At 36.6% G+C, this 20,285-nt stretch overlaps 1 protein-coding gene across 1 annotated transcript in view; it reads left to right on the top strand.

Annotated features, from left to right (window-relative positions):
• The window catches only part of FUT8 (fucosyltransferase 8), a 131,491-nt gene that overhangs the window by 23,192 nt on the left and 88,014 nt on the right, over positions 1-20,285 (top strand). The window contains exon 2 of the mRNA XM_074909424.1: positions 2,745-2,821. The gene's annotated coding sequence lies outside the window, so the exon portion shown is untranslated. The remainder of the gene's footprint in view (positions 1-2,744; positions 2,822-20,285) is intronic.

The following is a 20,285-nucleotide window of genomic DNA, read 5'->3' as shown; positions in this document are numbered from 1 at the left end:
GAATAGGTTCTTGTCATGCAGGAGACTGGATTAAACACTCCAGGTGGTCTCAAACCATTTATAAGGATATATTTTTTGATAAATAGATTAATTTTTCTTAAAAGAAAAGGTAGTCACTGGTCCATGTTCAACCAACAATTCAAAGTCAGAATTGGGCATATAACTAAAATTTATCTTAAAGGTAACTTTTATCTCCAAAAAGGTCTCTGCTAGAGGGGCAGACTTATCTGTCTAATTCATCTAGTAATATTAGTACTGTTGAGGTGATTGACCAACAAGTGCAATATTAGACTGGATAGTCTTTTTGGTAGTTTTAAAGTTTGAATGACCTGGAGTGGGCGGACTGTTTTTTTCCACAGTACCATGAAAAGGTGCTGGAATAGACAGTCACTTTGCATTAGTTGTGATGATCTTAAAACGAAGGGCTTTATTTCTTTTCTCTTAGTAATAGATTTAGGGATGGAAAAAAAAAATTGCTGGTCTCCTGCATCTTGATTTCAGTAAAGCATTTGTTACTACGTGTGTTACTCTGAGCAGACTATGGTCGACAAGAAAATATTCTAGTACCAGTGCACAGTTGGTGGCAAAACAATGTTTGGAATTCAGATTAGAATTTTGTTGTCATACAGGTAGAATCTGTTAAATTGAGCTACAAATGACTTGACCAGGCTAGGCTGGACTGTTTTATGTTAAACCACCTGAATATATTTCATTGTGTTGTGATTTATTATTATTATTTTTTTAATTAGTCATGTTGTGGACAAATCTTCCTGGAGCAGAGGTGCAAACTACTTTGTAACTTTGTTTTTTTTTTTACCCTCTACTTTGTCAACAACTGTTAAGTAGCTACTTCACTCCGATGGTATGTTTGTATGGAAAAAAAGACCCAAATATTCATGCTTTCTTTTTATTTTGCTGTGTGCTTTTATATATTTTAGGATACCACAGTTAAAAATTTTGGGGAGCTTTTTGGAGGGCACGCTGAATTGCCCAGACTGGTAGGAGTCTGGCCGTTTGGTACTGCCTGTAATTCTGTTGCTTACAGATAAATCAACTGATAAATTTAGCAATAATTCTCTTCATTACATGAAATGTAAACATTTCCACTTCACATTTACTATGAGCTAATCTGTCTAAATCTATTTCTTCCATACATGCCTTTATCTGCTTGGGGGTTGCAAATATGGACTTGTAAGAAGATACAGCATAAAGCTTCATCTAAAATGAAAAGTGATGTTCATTCTAGACTGTGCTCTAATGGGTTTGCTGTAGAGCTAGCACTTGGAACGGGTGGGCTCCGTATTCAGTTTTGCTTGGCTTCCTGACTCACCTTCAGCTGCTAATTTCACCTCTCCATTGTTGTGAAATAAATAGTGTAACTGATTTGATGAAGAGTACCATAAAAGAACTAGTTTAGTTTTTCTGGAAAGCTAAAACCCTGACATTACTTTTTATACTAGGGATAACAGTGTTGTATTTTTTGTTTGTATTTCTGAGATCCTTTATCACAGGAAAAGCTATATCCTTTTTATTAAGTGCCACCTTAGCTGAAGTATACCCAAAGTATCAATCTCAAATGGAAATGAAAATAAGCTATTTTACTTTTTCCCCCGGGTGTTCTATTTTTGGAAGTTCATGGGCTCTGACCTTGTAGGTGCTGATTGTTTATAATTTATTGCATAAAAAAGAAAATACAGAATTCAGTCTCTTTTTAAAATTTTATCACTGTTGCTGCTTTTGAGATTTTTAGAGTTGCCAGTTCACCTTGCTCATTTAACAGTACAGCTGCTGAAGTTTCTCTTTGAAATATAAAATCACTTAATTTGTGTTCAAGAATAAGAATAATTTGGCAAAATTCTCATTGCTCTACAGTACAATTATCCTGAAGCATTTATCATTTTCTCTTCACTTCTACTCCTGGTACTATTGTTACTTTAATTCTTTTCCTATTTATTTTTGTTTTCCAGTTATATCCCTTTCCTTGAAGTCAGGTTCACAAATTAGCTTTTACAACATCCAATTTATTGCTGTTGCAGAGTCTGATATGTGCAGCTTTTGCTTTTCTGCTAAATTGCTAAGAATCAACACTTAGTAGTATACAGCCATTCTGAATTAGTGAGACCACTGTTACAAAATGATGTAGTAACCCCCATGCCTTGCTAACCCAAAAGATTTTAAAACAATCTACTATATATGGTCTGTTATATATGTTATGTACAAACAAAAATAAATAAGGGGTACAAACCATCTTACTTTGCTTACATCTGTTTTAAAGGTAGAGCCTATTCTTTTCCATGTGATAACTATTTCAGTTTGAGGAGTTCACTGTTTTAATTTTTGGCATCTGGTTTTAAGGTCTTGATCCTATAATTTTTCTCAGCGTTTTTTTCCTAAAGCCTGGCTATATATTTCCCAAGAATGAATCCACTGGGTTTTTTTCCCCCTGCTTTCTTAATTTGTTTTCACAGATGCCTTGAGGGTCTATACTTAACCTTTGTTTTTTTCAGCAACGAAGCAGACAGTTTCTATTTTTTGACCTCAGTAAACAGAGGTTGTTCATACATATAAATGTCTGCTTTCGTAAGAGTTTTGCTACAAGTCATCTAATCACAAATCGTACGATATTTTTAAGAGCGTTTGCATTCATCTCTTGAATGCTGCATATAATAGTTAAAGGATAAAAACAAGGATGAAGGTAAAAAAGGATAAAAACTAACAATCTTCTTTTCTTCTCCTACTTTCAGAGAATTACCTAGGCTTCAAAATGAAAGTGAGGAAGAAGAGTCCCCCAAAGTATTAATGTGAACAATAAGTATTGATGGTAAGTAAGTACTTCGCTTCCTCTATGATGTCACCTCTGCTGGGACAAAAGCTAGATGTAAAGAATCTAGATGAAGATGTGTGCTACTTAAACAGCAACTGAAAACTGTCCTGTTGATAAATCCTTGTCAGCTGGAAAAAGCAAATTTTGCAAAAGAGAGGTCAGGTCCTCTGCTTTCATGTCAGATTACTGACGAAATTTGGTCAGTCATACATCCGTTTCACCTTCCTTTTCTCCTTACACTCATTTCTCTCCCTTCTCTTCTTTGCCTCTCACATCTTAAAAAAAGAAATTCTTTGATGGATTCATTATGTATTCTCTGTCCTGTGTACAAACCCCTTATACTTTGGCAGTATTTTTGGACCCTTTCATCTGCATTCCAGATATTACATGTATTTCTCAGAGATAAGCAGTACTTGTGTGGAAGTTGGGCCACGGGCCCTGTTCCATGAAGCTTCTCTGAGAGTTATAAGTAACTAAGCTGTTGTGCCTGGAAACTATTGTGTACTCTGGGATACCCTAGATCCTGTACTAGATTTTCTCAAATGGTAACGAGTATTAAAAACTTAATGCTACATATTCTTATGTTTTTGAAGGTTTATGCAGGTACCATAATACTCATTTAAACAAAGGAATGTATCATAAAAGATAAATCTTAGAAGAATAGTAACTCCCTTTTCTTTGAGGAGTTGATTAAAGAATGAGGTGAGCTTCACTGAAATGTGAATTCAGGTGTAAACTTGGAAACCAAGTATGTTACGGTGTTATTCTTTTTTGATGCAACTGTAGAAAAGACTGTTATGATCAGTATTGTTAATTATGGTAAGGATAAGCTTAGACTAACAGCTCAAGCAGATTTGTTGCAGATGAGATGCTTTTACTGTTCACCCAACTTCAGTCATGATTGTCAAGCTGAAGATGTATAAAGTACTCTCAATTATTTATTTATACAGTTATAACTCTTGAATGACATAGTTTAATAATTTAATGAATGGTTTAAAAAAGAAAATGTGAGATTTAAAGTGAGGATCTCATGGCCAGGACAGAACAAAGAATATGGTCGTAGCTTTCCACGCATCCAGTTTCCATTTAGGTTTCTGGAAACTAGATTAGCTGTTGTAACTGCTTACTGGAGGGGATTGTTTCTGTTTCCCAAACTCTGCTCTCTTCTATATCTGACTCCTGCTGAAACCAGGTAGCTGGTGCAAAGGAAGAAGTGAGACTGCAGGCAGGAGCAGAGCGTGTGGGAGCATAACCTGGCCCTCTAGGCAGCAGCCAGCCAGTGGATCTGTCCAGCAGTTTGTGGTAAGGTTGTAGTAAAGTTACTAGACTGGAAATAGACCGTTTCACTTTGGAGAAGAACAGAAGCAGCTTCTGTGAGAGCTTTAGACTAGAACTGGCTAATCCAGGTTTTTCCCAGCCCTTGCTGTTAGGAGTGACCCGTTGATACTGAATAGAAACACTTGATTCAGAGGGAAAAAATCTTACCAGATAACTAGAAAAATCCGTAATAGTCTTCCCCCCCGCCCAGCCCCATACAAAATGCGTGTGCTCCAGGGCCCGGGAAATGAATGAAGAGTACCTCTGAAGAACTTGCATGACTTGTCTAAACCTCACTTCTTATCAGAATTGGCTGGTCTCTTGTACATGATGTTACATAGTGCGGCACTTTGTATTTTAGTTTACAGTTTTGTAAAGTATTTTTCCATCTATGAACTGCAGTTTTGTAGTTTATTAAAAAAGACCAACTGGGCATTTTTTATTACATTCTACAACACTCTTATCCTTTCTTGCACGTATGTAAGTGGGATTTATCTGTGGTAGGCTTTTGAAGATAATCTCTGCATTGGTTTATTGTAGGGGCACCTGAAATCTTGGATAGATATTCTTTATTTCTACATATCTAAATAGATCAACATGTGATTCCTGATGGAAAAGGAAAATATTTTTTCAGAAGGGTACGTTGCTAATCTAGCCCTGCCCATTTTACAAGGATCAGAGCTGGACCATCCCTCTTGTTTCTGGAGTATCTACTATCTTTCTTGCTTAGTACTTTCCCCCTTGTTTGAGAATCAGCAAAGTCTTTTTCTTATTCTAACATTCGGCTTCAATTCACTGTATTATTCTGGTAGTCATTTAGCTTGGATTCTTGTTGAAAGATGGCTTATTGCTCGTCTGGCTCTCTGAAATATATTCTTTATTAAAAATGCATTTTATATAAGTCAGTTCTGATGCAGCAGCACAAGCGAGTCTTTCATGTCTTTTTCCTTCTTAAGAAAAGAGGTTGCTAATGTATCCATTGACTTGCATGTTTACTGCAGTGAAAAATGATACCAGTCTGAGAGACTGCATAGAAGTTGGAGGATTGGATTAGAATTTAATATGAACCAACAAATTAGAATGATATGGGAAAAATAAGATATGAACCATTAAGGGCAAGCTTAAAATACTGCTTTTATATTAAATAAAAATAAAATAGGCGAATACAGAATAAGGAATGTCTCAGAGTTCTGAGTAAAAATATTGAGGGTTAAGGGTTTAAGTCAACAGTATCACACAAAAAAAAGTTCTGAAAATGTAAGATCATACCAGGATAAATAAATGGAGGCACTGTCGTAAAACACTGTAAATCCCTCTGCTCAATTTAGAGTAGAATTGAGTCAACTAGCTCCTTGTGTCTGGTTTTGAGCCATGCACTTAATACACGCAAACAAATAAAAATTACCTTGCCAGATTGGAGAGTCCAGAAGACAATAGTACGATGGCCAGAACACTGGGTCCAAGACCTGTGAGGAGAGGTTTCAAAAAATAGAGGATGATTTAATACAGAGAGTAAGTGCTGCTGCTCTAGGTCTTTTGGAACACTGCAAAACGAAATAAGCGTACATTTTTTCCAGTGGAGATTAATGCAGTGTGGCTTGTGAAGCACTGCAATAGACTGGGAAGAGCATATGTCTGTCTTTGGAAGTTCATAAAATGTAGTAAGAAACGTGAGCATGTGTGATCTCATCTTAGAGGAGAGGGGTTTCTAATAAACTTATTACATTTATTATTTAATGTCTAGTTTCTAGCTGTGTTTGTTTTTTCTTAATTATCTCTTTTGTGAGTGGAGCGTGGGGAGAACAGCTTTCTGTAAAAGATGCCTAGAATCAGCACAGAATCTCTTTCTGCATATTACAATAAGAGTTTTATTTCTAAATTTTTTTTAGATTAAATATTTTCTTCAATGGACCAAGTAACTTTTGATCTTCAGTGTATCTAATTTTAAACTTAAATAGTCCAAATCTAAAACATTGATTGTAAATTTGGCAGAATTAGAGATGGTGACCTTGTGGATATTATTTGATTATAAATTAGTAATATTTCTATAGTTCCTGAAAAATCAAATTTCAAATATCATTGATAGTCTGTACCGTTTTAAATGTCTGAGATTAGACTGCTACACTAAACTAAAACCTTTTGACAAGATCAGCGGAAATAGCCAGACAAGAAATATATATTTTCTGGAATAAGTTTCCTGCTTTACAAGTTCCTGCAGTTAAATGGGTTAGGGACTATGTCACAGGGGTTTTTTTGTTTTTTAATATGAAATCCAGAGAATTGGTTTAGCAAATTCTGATGAAATTGTATCTGAGTTATAATTTCAGATAAAATGATAGACTGGAGGTGTTAGTCTTGCCCACTTTTTGTTATTTATTAGAAGAAATTGTAGTTGTCATGGAGAGAAGAAAAAATGTGGATAAATAGCAAGGCTACTTCTACAATACAGAAATATTCTTCAGTTGTTTTGGCTTTGGTTGTTTTTGTTTTTTTTTTTTCTTAAATGATGTAATCATACTACATTGGTAATTCAGTACTCCTTTATCGTGTCTATGTTTGGATTATGTTAAATGGTGGCTACTAAACACTTCAGAAATTGACAGAACCTGTTAGCACAGGAAAATCTTAATTTGATTGGTTTTGCATGTCAGTCTTTTTTTTTCCCTTTTTTTTGTGATTTCTTTTGTTCTTAAACAAGTGTTGAAGTACCCCAAGTCTGAAGGGAATGAGAAAAACTAGATGCCATGCCAGTATGTACTAAAAATCCAGTCAGGACATAGGTTAATTATAGGGCGATTCACTTGAGATTGATTCTAGTGATACTGTCTTTTAATCAGATTGATTTTTCCTAAAGGTATTTGTTGTAACTCATGTTAACTGTACTAAAATTGTCTAATGAAACCAAAAAATTGTTGGTAAACAGGGAACTTTCAAACCCTAAGGAAGGTTCCCTTAAGGCTACGTGGCAGGTGGTTCTTGAACTTTGTCTTGCTGGCTCTTGGGGAGAATGTATTGCTCCTAATAAATCTCTTAAAGTTGCAGTTTTAAACATATATTAATTTTAATGATAGAAAGAGATCACTAACTGTTAAATATCTTGGCAAGTTGAACTTAACTTGAAGAACTAGTGTTCAGATAGAGCCAAATGCGTGATCCCAGGTTTAGAGACTCGTAGCTTGCACTTACAGGTTAGAGACAGTATTTTTGAATAAACTAACTCGTTGGAGGGATGTAGGGGAGGTGATGTTACTGCTTGTATACAATATTAATGGACTGTCGTGGGTATATTATGACTAGGATGGAGGTCTAGTCTTCAGAAATAATCTTAGAAAGTAGGAAGGGGGTTAGAAAAGAGCTGTAAGAACCATTCAGATTCTAGGAGAGTGCATCTCATTTTAGAGATTTAAGAAGCGTTTTTTATTGAGGTGTTACTTGAGAAGTTTTAAAGGTTTGTACTTTAATCCTGCATGAAAAGACATTGGTAAAAGCTGAAAAAGACATGTTTGGGAACTAATTAGTTGAGCAGTTTATCTGGGAGTTATTAATTCTTTCTCATTTAATGTGTTGGAATCACATGAGTGGCTTTAGTAAAAGATATGCATTACTTCGTACAAAATGTGTGGTTCTGATGCAAAAAATAGGAAAAAAGTTTCATTAATCATTGGATTTCAGTGATCAGTTTGTGGGACGTCAGATTATGTTGGAGACAGTATTAATACAATCTGTATAAACAAATTCCCCCCTTCCCCTCAAAGGCTTTTTAATTTAACCCTAACAATACTTGAACAAAAATTTCAGAAAGCATTGTGACTTCTGCTATTAGCCTTGATACATGCTATATAAAAATAGGCTTGTAGGTGACTGAATTTAAATAAGCTTTTTATTACAAACCTCCTTCAGATATGGCCATGATTTTTAAACCAATGTATTGGAATTGGAGTAATGTAGATTTGTAGCAAAACCCACAATTCAACATTTTGCCTGTAGGAATAATCCTTACTTATGCATGTCTCAATTTCAAAATTCAGCTTTTGCCGCTAAAGCCAAATCTAGTATTTAAACAAAATTGTTTTGTAAATTAAAAAAAGTCTTCTGGTAACATTGTTGTACTCTGTAGATGCCACATTCTCTGTCTTGTGAAATAATCTTTCATTGATGTAGTTCACAGTGTGGTTTGTCAGCAGTTGGCTACAGTTTCAATTGCCTAATGGTTACTGTGATTGGAATCAAGCTGTTGTCTTTAAAATTATCCAGTGTGTTTTGGGTAACTGTTTTCATGCTGCAGTCTGTGTAATGTAAACTGCATGGATCTTTTCAGCACATGTGAATTGTAGAATCATGCTGGTTGGAAGGGATTTCCGTTTAGTCCAGCCCCTCAATAGCAGCTCCAGTTAGAGCAGCTTGTTCAATTCTGGTTTTGTACATCTCAGATGATGTGGAATCTCTACTCTTTGAGACCTGCTCCAGAGTTTGACAGTCCTCATATCATAGGTGGTTGTGTTGTTTTATTTTTTTTTCTTTTATTGAGCTGGAATTTACTGTGTTCCAAATGGTGTCTGCCTCTTGTCTTTCCATTGGGCAGAAAAAAAAGTGCAACCCCATCTGCTGAGTACTTGCAGGAACATCTCTGTGTATGTCATAGTTATACAAGAAGAGAACCAAGAAAAGAACAAAAAATTGGGTGATAAGGTGACTTCTACCAGAAAAGAGAATAACTAAAATGCTGATGCTGCTGTCCATGCTTTTGACTTTCTGATGCAGTTTCATGCTATCCCTGTTTGGAATACATTAGGAACATTATTACTAGAAAGTGGATTTCTTTCAAAATTGAGAAAAGGGTACCATAGTAATATCTGTGAAAACTAGTTCACTGAAAGGGCATGTACTAGAGGGTACAGACTTAAAGAAAGCAAGGAAACTTTGGGTACCAACATGAAGCCTGATGAATGGGTGAAGTGAGTTCAGGGAGGTAGCTTATATTTATTGTTTTTACGTTCTTGTGGAAGCCTGATGTCCTCCCTCCACTCCCTGGCAGCATCTTCTGTTTACGTAGCTCTGAGTACGTTATAAGAAAAGAAAACAAAAGAAATAGCTTTCAAAGCATCTTAAAAACCTAGTTGGCCATAAAAAGCCTATGAAATTAAACAAGCTGTTCTGACAACAGGGTAGAATTTCTGGTTATGTATTATGAAATCGATTAATTGCAAACAAAAACATGTCACAACCTAGGCCATGAAAATAAAATACGTTGGAGATCTGAAATACTCTTTGAAAGCAAGATAGTAATTAGTTGGCCAAACTAACTGATATTTAAGCCAGATTTGTGAGGTAAACTGGAAATACGAATGACACAAAAGGCACTTTTTTATTTCTAAAAAAAGTTTCTTTTTTGTTACTGTGCTTTTTCAGAAAAGTTTTGAGCAGATGCCTTTTCCATGCCATAGAATCATAGAATTACTTAGGCAGCAAAAAAACATTGAGTCCAGTTGTTACCCTAGCACTTGCCAAATCCACCACTAAACCATGTCCTTAAGTGCCATGTCTACACGTCTTTCAAGTACCTTCAGGGATGGTGACACAGCCACTTCCCTAGGCAGCCTGTTCCAATGCTTCAGAGCCTTTCAGTGAAGAAATTTTTCCTAATATCCAGTCTAAACCTCCCCTGGTGCAACTTGAGGCCATTTCCTCTTGTCTTGTCGCTTGTTACTTAGACAAAGAGACTGACCCCCACCTTGCAACAACCTCCTTTCAGGTAGTTATAGAGAGCAGTAAGTCTCCCCTGAGCTTCCTTTTCTCCAGCCTAAACAACCCCAGTTCCTTCAGCCACTCCTCATAAGACTTGTGCTCCAGACCCTGCACCAGCTTTGTTACTCTTTTTTGGACATACTTCCGCACCTCAAGGTCTTTCTATTAGTGAGGGGACCAAAACTGAACACAGTATTTGAGGTGTGGCCTCACTAGTGCCGTGTGTAAAGCTTGCCTTGATTGCCTTTGATATCATATGGTAGCCATAATCACCACTGCCTCTAAAATTTGGGCCATTTTTAGTGCACCGTTTCTATATTTGTATCTTCAACAGTTCATCCTGCTTGGTATCTGTATCTGTAAGCTGTGATGAATGATATACAGTTCTCTTGAGGGTGGTGACAAACCACTCCTGAAACAAACTGATCTAAATTGGAGAGATTCTCATAGAAAAAATGTAATGGTACTTGTGTTCTCCCCCCCCTCTCCCCCTTGTTTAATGTGAACAAAATAAATCTGTTCTTTCTGTCAGTGGCCTTTGGTTGAGGTATCAGATACCTGAAAGACTGATTCTGATTAGATGAAGGGAAGACATAGCTTAGGAAATAATTTTCTGAGTTTCTCTGGCGGTAAAAAGCCTACTTGGCAAGCAGAGGTGGGAGGCAGGATGTATTAGAGGCAGTGCAACAAGACTATTTAGTAAAACATCCACATTAGATGGAAAAAAAGGAAGAAGGATTGCCATTGGCTTTGCAGACAGAAGGGAGACCTCATTTTATTGCGCAGGGAACAAACATTAGCTAAAGTGTTACAAAGAAATCCTGGTTCAGTTCTCAGTACCATACTACCCTCTGCCAACAGGTTATCAACATACCCTCACCAAAGTCAGCATATTACTGGTAACATTTTTGTCACAAATACTATGTAAAATATTATGTGTAACAGTAACAGGAACATTAAATTCTGTGAAATGAATCCTTGTCTCGAGGCATTACCAGCTCCTTTTCAGCTAATCAGATGCATAGTCAAGGGTCATGTTGTGTCTTCTTATGCAGTAGTTGTATCACTCCTTTCTCCTTTTTAGACACTGTGTAGAATTTCACCTGTCAGGCTAAAGGTAGAATCCTTCAGAATAAATATTGGCATTGCAGTTGTGCCACTGAATGTGTCTTTCCAGGAAAAATGCTAATGTTTTTGCACTTCATCGCTGAACCGTTTTAATATTGATGATATTCTTTTTTTCATGTAGAAAAGTACTTCTTTCCCTTCTGTGCTTAAGATTGGCTGAGGAGGGAAGAACTGCCATATGTCTCTGTCTTCTTGATTGATCACATTTTAGAAATTCCATTGTCTAAAAATGTTACTTTGCCTGCACGTTACAGTTGCAGTGCTGTGTGGTGGAGGTCATGTTTTAGTGGCTCTTCATATGTGATGATAGCTATTTACTTTGTATTTCCCTTCAAGCAGATGATCTGGTGACTGATAGTAGTCTGGGATTGCAAACTTCTGGAGGGTCATGGTTCCATTTTGCCCCATTGTCAAATGACCTTGATTTGCTGTTGGTGATGTTACATGGCAGCGGTGTTTGACATGAACATAATCTGAAGGGTACAAGGAGATTGCTGACTGTCCTGTAACTGTAACGGTGAACGATCGTATATCTTGGTGTTTTTTTTTTTTCACAGACCCAAAAGCACCACTCAGTGCTGTGCAGCTGGTCAATGAATATTTGCAGCAGTTGGTGAATTTTGTGCACCATCTGTATCATGCATCCTTTTGTCTTGATTATCTTGTCTTCATTACCGCATGATTTTGTAGTTGTTGAAGTCAAACAAATATGGAAAACTTGTGTATGCTGTTGTTATATGTACATAACACTCATTTGAGAAGAATTCATGTTTCTTCTTGAGGGTGGCAGAATTGAAACTGGTGTGGTAAGCCACAATTATTTTAAAAAGGGGACATTAAAAAGCCATAAGTGGAGCTGCGGGAAGTGGACGCTTGAGTTTTCATAATTCCCTGAATGCTGTGGTTAGCATCCCACAGAACATTGTAAAAGAATCCATTGATCGTATCTTAGGCAATGATAAAGAAGGATCTGTAATGGCAACTGACTTGTGCATCTTTCGGTAGTCACAGGATTTTGTGAACAGGAGTCAGAATATTTACAAGAACAAGTGTGTGTATGCTGTAATGTGCCCCTGTTAGCAGCAGTGTGACAGCTGATGCCTTTTGGCATAAAACTTTTTCTAATGTAGCAATACTATTAGAATAGGTTCTTAAGTTATTTTGCCCCAAATATTTTATGATGTTTGTATTTTGCTGTTACTAAACCATTTCTGTTTTAAATTAACATCCAGATTAAAGATGTTTACACTAATTTTGTCCCGCTGGTTCCATTCAAATGATTCATCTGGTTGTTTTCAGTCTGCTGATCTCCATGTTTTCTTACCTTTTTATAATGTTTCCTGTTTTTCACTGGGACATTCCAGAAAACTAATTTGCATATACCTGGAATCTCTGTTTTTCAATTCTTAATTGTTGCCATTAACTAATAGATAATTCTTAAAATATGTCACAATGTGACATGATTTATATGATGAACCTGAATTACTAAACTCTGTTGGAGGGGAAAAGTTAATGCCAGTGCTTCTGAAGTTACCATACAAAAACTGAAAATGAAACATTCATTCTACATTAGCGCTTCCCAATATATTTGAAATGGTACATTTCTGAAAACCGCTTCTGTTCTGAAGCATACGCTTTAAGTCAAAAGTAATGGCATTTACATGTACTCTGAACATACTACAAAATCACGAAGTTGGAACTGTTAAGTGATCCCTGGATTTTTCAGCTAGCAGTTTATGTTTAGTTTTGGATGTTCAGTACAACAGCAGTATTCCAGGGCATGTTGCTAGGATGTGACCAGTGTAAAATAATCTCTGAGTTTGGGACCATTTTACAGCAACGTGTATTAGAGTGGATTAGTATGTTGATGCCTCACTGGAGCAGGGAGCATAGCACAAAGCAAGGTCAGCCTTGTTCAGAAAATTGGTGGAACGCAGTTCATGCATTCTAATGACTTCAGAGAATATCTTAATAACGTATCTTTCCACCTCTCACTCTGCTTTTGTTTCTTTCATGTGCCTTTTTGGAGCAATGATCTTACAGGTTTGACTCTGCAAATCCCTCAAATTTGGCAGTATTTGAGGGCTTTCCCCATTTGCCTTATATTGAATGATTGCTTATTGCCCGCATTTCATTTATGCCTTTGCACCAACTTTTTCGTAATTTAGTAATGGTTGTACACATATTTGGAGATGGAATTGATGGCAGAAAGCATGAGATCTTTTCCTAGTGCATGTCAAATATAATCAGTAGGTTCTGTGTGATGTCCTAAAATCTGTGGATTTTCTCCAGCTCTGTATCTGCCGAGGCTCAAAACAGGCCATTAAAGAAGGATCAGAAGAATTAACTGATAGTTTGATACTGCAGATGATCAAAACTCTGTTGCAGTTTAGTACTTCCATACGTGTATGCTGCTTTCAAATTGCCTTTCCCTGTAGACACTCACTGAGTCATTGCCAGCTACTTCAGTTATTGTCTTGTATTTGAACAGGATCTTAATCGGTGCCATTTCTTTAGTGTCCTTAAAAGCATGTTATGTGCCCATATGCACACATGAAAGGTTGGGTTTTCTCCCCTCTTAATTTTTAATCTGTATTCTTATCAACAGGCATAGTATAAGCAAAGGCCTTTTCTTGATGTGGTGGTTTTTTTTGTTTTTTGTTTTTTTTTTTTTTTTTACAGACCTACAGTATTTTTTCTGAAATGCGATTTATTACTCTGCCTAATGCTGTAACAACTTTTGATTTCAGTCTAATGCCTGGCCTGTTATGATGAATAATCAAGTGTTTCTTACATCTAGAAAGATTGTTGTGTTTGTGAATTGATTAGGTTTCTTCAGCAGCTAAATTGCTCAGTGTGACTGCTTATTCAGAGTTCTTCAAGGCAAGAAAAATTTTACCTTTTTTTTTTTCCCCTGTTCTCTGGACCAGTTCATGCAGTCAAATTGTGGAGAGGGTTCTAGATTTTTCTGTTGTGTGGGGTTTTTTGTTTGGTTTGGTGGTTTTTTTTGCATTTTTTTTTTTTGTTTGTTTTGTTTTGTTTGTGGGTTGATTGATTTTTTTTTTTTTTTGGTGGGGTTTTTTGGTTGTTTTTTAATCTTTCCCCACCTGTGATTTAATTATACAAGATTAAAGCAGAACTTTTTTCTAAGAAAGCAGAGAATACAAGTTATTTTAAAATGGGCTAAGAACCAAGTAATTGTTTTTTATTTATTTTATTTATTGTATTTTGTTTTTAATATCAAATACAAGAATTATTTTGGGATCATTTTGGTGGAACCTAATGTTTTCCTTTCTTTATTGTCAGAATAAGTTGACTTTTTCCCCCACTTTATTTTATTACTGATAATGATCTGAACATTTAAAAATGTCTTCATTTCTAGAATTATCAGAACTATGAACAGGTAAAGAATGTTTAGGGGTGTGTAATTGCAATGATTTATTGGATTTCATGCCTTTTTACTTATATCCTAATTTTCAGCAGTTTTGGTCTATAATACATTTTTTTGTCAAGCAGTGAAAATCTGAGAAAATGGGGCAGGAGAGAAGAGAAAGCCTAACATTTAAAACAAGAAAATGCACCAAACTAGCAAACAAGCAAACTAACAAACAAATCTAAGTAAGAAAGTTTATGCTAAACTGTTTCAAAAGCCTGTATTGCATGTGGGAAAACTTCCTCACACAGAACTGTGAAATGATGGCCCCCACTGCTCCCTGGTAATGTCTTCTTTCATAGTATATAGCTTTATCTTAGCTGCCTGTAGTTGTATACTGGGACTAAATCCTATTCATATCTATACATAGTACTGACTTTGTTGCATAACTATTGTTTATATTGGTGTCTGTTTCAGAAAAATAGAAGTGATGTATCTAATAGAACCTTATTTTAAGAGAATTCCAAAGCTGGTCTTTGAGTCAAAAGATCGGTAAGTTTAACATCTATACCAAGCAAATCTGGAGAAACTTTGAAAACGGAGTTATTGGATACAAGTATGGCATATTGAAGAAGAGCCAATGTAGAGGTGACCTGATCAATAAACTACAGTTAAATTGCATAGTTTTGGCAAGACTTTTCAACAGTAACTTTTAGAAAAATGGGTCTGCTGGGAAAAGAGAAGCAGTCATCTTGTGAATTTGTAACTCCATGTGGGAATAGAAAAACAGGAATATATGGTTACTTTTCGTAATAGGAACAATGTAATGCAAGGATTCATCTTACCCTGCTCAAGGAACTATGCTGGGTTATGTGTAGTTCATCATAAGAATAAATTAGTGGGAAAGAAGAGTCTCTTGAGTTTTTCTAAATAGCATCTGTATAGGAAACTAGCATTGTATTTGGTTCTAAATAATCTTGACATAATGTTTACTTTTTTGTGTGTGTGTGTGCTTCTCTAAGATAAATTAGGAGTGAAGAAAGTTAGAAATGAGTACATAATGAGATTTGGGAAGAAGTCTTCCTGTGGTCAGGTAATGAATAAAACCAAAATCTGAATGGTACTAAATGAACCTGTGCATGTGGCATTTCATGAAGATATGGCTGTTTGCATTACTCAGTACAGTATGTGGAAGCCTTTTGGAATATGACATGAAAAGACTAAAAAAATTACACTTTATAAAGCTGAATTTGGTAGTAAAGAAGTTTTTGCCCCCCCTGCCTTGTTCTATGTTTGATGGGTAATGGTTTGTGTACACTTAGATAGCAACCAGGACATTTTTCAGTTTAGTGCAATTTGTTCTGGTTCAGGTTTAACAACTGTCAAAATACTACTTTAGGTTCATTTCTGGTTCAAGGAAAAGTAAGATTTTGGCTGAGTTTTCAGATGGAGTTAAATTCAACTCACTGCAATAAAGGTATATTTTAGAACAATAGCCTTGAATGTTCTCATTTTCTTGGTTATGGTCTTAATATGCATTGCTTAAGAAAAAGAACTGTAAAGCACATTTTTTTCTGGCAGTTGCTGCTGTTTATTGCACATATAATTTCTTTTTGTGTATTGTAATATAAATATTGTAATAATATTTTTCTAAAGCCTGATATGGCTTTCGGCAACACCTAAATGTTTTTTATATTTATGCATAACTGCGTTTCTTAAAAAACTTTTTGTTTAGTAATCTGAAACGAATGAAAACATTCTGTTTGTAGATCTAGTTGTCGGTACAGCATTATTTTTGCTAGAATTGGGAATCCCTTTTGCAGTTTGGAAAATGTTAAGAGATCCATTAAATCAGGGCAGTGGATTTTTTTAAAAACACTGGAGTTAAATTTTTGATCACCCTATGCTATTTTAGGCTTATGTCTACCATCATTGCTATGAAAAACAAGGTGTATTTAAAATATGTATTCTGTCGCATGTGTGTTTTTAAAAGCTTAGGTTCTTGTGTATGTCTGAAATCAGTAAAGATCCCCAAACTCAAGTTTTTTAGGATTAATGAGAAGTGGATCTGAAATCTTTTAATTTCTCTCTGGAGCCACCTATGCAAATCACAATGCAATAAACTCACAGTATGTAATTTGTCTTCTATCCATTTTTGCATAGGGAGTTTTTCCTAGAAAACTCTTATGGAATCTATTAATAAATATTTAGACCATTTATAAATGAATCAAAGTATGAATTATGGTTTCTTGTATACATCAATTAAAAAACTTTTTAAAGTATTATGTATATTTCTGTGAAATAACCAGTGACAGTTTGCAGTCATAAATTATATGCCCATATGTCCCTTTTTTTCCAAAGGAAAACAAAAATACTCTGTCAAATACCTGGTGTTTGAAAAGAAGTTTCTGAAAATAATTAACTAATAAAAATACCCTGGGCTACTACGTAGAAGAATGTTGTGATATTGAATAGATTTTTTTTTTTTTTTTTTTTTGTATGTGCCATGCTACATTTTTTTCTTTTCACTCTCTTTCCCTCAGTGTTACTGTCTTTAATACTGATTCGAAATGTATTTAGTTAATAGATAATGAAATTATTCTGGCTGTTGTTTGCACGTAGCTTCTTTTTGGTTTTGTTTATTTGAGAAAGCTTACATCAGTTTTGACCACCTGATACAGGGACGCTGATGTCCATCATCACCTATGCTTCTGAAGACTGGTGATCGTAGTGTGTGGTAGAACACATTGCCACCAGCCCTGTAAATATTTTGAACTGCTAAAACGTTACACTGACTATAGCAAAAGACTTAACATTCACTTGTGTTGGGCAGATGCTGTGGTAGTGATAGCTAAGATACTCTTGACAGGAGTGATTAGTAGTGCCACTCTAGGTAGAAACAAAAAGGCACAATATGCTAGGTGTTGTAGTTTAATGAAGGAATTTAGCGCTTTTTATTTTGTTCCAAATTTAAAAAGACAACATATTATGAGAAAATTGTGACAACATTTACTGAAAGAAATTCAGTGTGACTGTTCCTTTTGCCATACAAGATGTTTAACTACATAAAGGGAAAGGCTAAGATTCTACTCCAAATAAATGCAGTGGCAGTTACTAAACATGGCTTTAATCAACACCTGAGAAGGTGACTTAGGAAAACATAAAACTTTTTTTTTAGAGGAACTAATTATCATAGCATTTTGAACCTCAGGTGCATCTCAAAAACTAGATCCAATCTACAGATGTGTTCAGATTAGTATTACATTTCATTTCAAGTTGATGCTTTTATGAAAAATCTGAAAACAGCAGAAGTACGTGGTCCAAGTTTATTCAAGTTTGAATAAGCTATGAGCAGAAGAGGTGGACTTAGAATTGCATCTGAGATACTGTAGTGATACGCTTAGGTATTTTGATTCTGATGTCTTTACAAGTTGATGTTTACAAGTTATGCAGGTTGAGAAAAAGAACAGTATAAAATACAATTCAGTCAGAATTTTGGTAGCTGTTTGATTCAGTCTTCATAAAAGCATACGTATGTGCAGAAGGCAAATGCGATAGGAGAACTGGTATACCTGAAAAGTTCAGTCAAGCGTAAGGAATCTTTTTCAAAGAAAGAACTCCAGTGCTTGTTATGTTGGTAGTATTTTGTTACAACTGGGGTGATGGATGGAGAGGAGTGGTTGGAGAGCTGCCAGTCAGAGAGGGACCTGGAGGTGTTGGTTGACGGATGGCTGAGCAGGAGCTAGCAGTGTACGTGGGTGGCCAAGAGGCCAATGGCATCCTGGCTTGTGTCAGCAATAGCGTGGCCAGCAGGGACAGGGAAGGGATCTCACCCCTGTACTGGGCACTGGTGAGGCTGCACCTCAACCCCTGTGTTCAGTTTTGGGCCCCTCACTCCAAAAAGGCCATTGAATGACTCGAGCGTGTCCAGAGAAGGGCAACGGAGCTGGTGCAGGGTCTGGAGCACAGGTCTGATGGGGAGCGGCTGAGGGAGCTGGGGGGTTTTAGTCTGGAGAAGAGGAGGCTGAGGGGAGACCTCCTGGCCATCTACAGCTCCCTGACAGGAGGGTGCAGAGAGGGGGGATGAGTCTCTCTAACCAAGTAGTAAGCGATAGGACAAGAAGGAACGGCCTCAAGTTCTGCCGGGGAAGGTTTAAACTAGATATTAGGAAGTATTTCTTTACAGAAGGGGTTGTTGGGCGTTGGAATGGGCTGCCCAGGGCAGGGGGGGAGTCCCCATCCCTGGAGGGGTTGAAGAGTCGGGTTGACCCAGCACTGAGGGATCTGGTGGAGTTGGGAATGGTCAGTGTGAGGTTAATGGTTGGACTGGGTGATCTTCAAGGTCTTTTCCAACCGAGATGATTCTGTGTTTCTGTTTTGTGTTACTTGATTTCCATTAGAATAGATATGCACACACAGTTTTCACAATTTGGTCCTGATGATTTGGTTTTGGTCATTTTACTGGCATTTCAAGCTGCAAAAATTCTTCTGTCATGTCTTTCTGAAGAAAGATTTCAATGTAGGGATCAATTTAAGCTTCTAGTATCTGCTAATGCATGTGCTTCATTTAGCTTTCCTGCTGTTGTCCTTTTTTTCAGTTGTGTTGTTACAACTCAAATATCATGTGACTCTACAGAATCTCTGTCCAGTTTTTCAGTTGTATTGTGCTTTTAAAAAGTTTTGCTATTTCTTTAATGCATGTAAGAATTTGCTTCTCAAAAATTCTGTAATCTACCAATTTAGTATTTTCCAATTAAGCTTCATCACCACCTCTCAACTTAAGTGTGTCACAGGGAGCAAAACCAAGGTCATGATAATATTTTATAAAGCAGCTCAAGTTGTACTCCAAAGACTTCTTTTCTGCTGCTTTCTGTATTGTTTGTGGGGGTGGGCGTGGACATGAAGTCACCAGCTCATTCCCAGCATTTTCTAAAAGACTCTCTAGTTTTGTTACAAAATCCTCTGCACTCAGCAGTCATATCAACATAGAGCCTTCGCTAGTGTTAAGCAGCTTGTTATCTTATACGGGTGATATTTAAATGCCTTGCTGTTGTAACCTGCCGCCTTCTAATCCCTGTCATCAAAGTTAATTTCCGTGTAAGAATGATGTTGATGTCATGTACTATCAGATTTATAGGACCATTCCTGTCTCAAAGTTTTCTTTCTTCTCATTGTCCCTTGACCTATAAGCCTGGTTACAGAGTTGCTCAAGGTCTTTACAAGTCTATTCATTGTACTTCTCTGTCTAGAATCTAATTTTATCAAAACCAGCTTCAAAGGACAGTATTTCACTTCTGAACGTGTCTTAACAGGGTACTTAATCATGTATATAATGTTTGGGGCATTACGGGGAAGCCTCTGACCTCCACTTAGCTTCTGCTGCCATTTGTTTTACTTGCCAGTTTGTAATTTTCAAATGGGAGTAGTAGACTGATCTTGTTTTCTCGATTCATTGTTGCTTTTTGATTTTTGCTAATAACTTAAGGAGCAGAGATGTAGATCTTTTATCCTTCTCCCTTCCTGTGGAGCTAAACTTTAATGCCATCCAGATGCCACTTTACTTTTCTAGGTTGTTCTGTCCTGAGACTGATTTTGCTGAAACGAGAATCCATCAGCCTGGCAGCACATCGATTGTCTGCGGCTGGACCTTAGCCCGAGTCTTGAGCAAGGGGCTCCCGGCACGGGTGGCTGCCGGCGGTGCTCAGCACCATGGAGAGCTCCTCCAGTGCCAGCCGGGGCAAGAGGGAGCAGCTTTCAGTTCTTGCCATTATTGCTAAACTTAGGCTGAACTATTAGAAATAAAGGAAGTTGAAGGGTAGGGCTAAAAATCCTACACTGAAAGGAGGAATAAGAAGATAATATCTGGTATAAAAGAGAGTAGATGGAAAAACTGAACTT

The sequence above is a fragment of the Athene noctua genome, chromosome 6, assembly GCF_965140245.1.
Source record: "Athene noctua chromosome 6, bAthNoc1.hap1.1, whole genome shotgun sequence".
NCBI lineage: Eukaryota > Metazoa > Chordata > Aves > Strigiformes > Strigidae > Athene > Athene noctua.
Note: the sequence above shows the minus strand (reverse complement) of the source record. Positions and strands in the feature narration are given on the sequence as shown.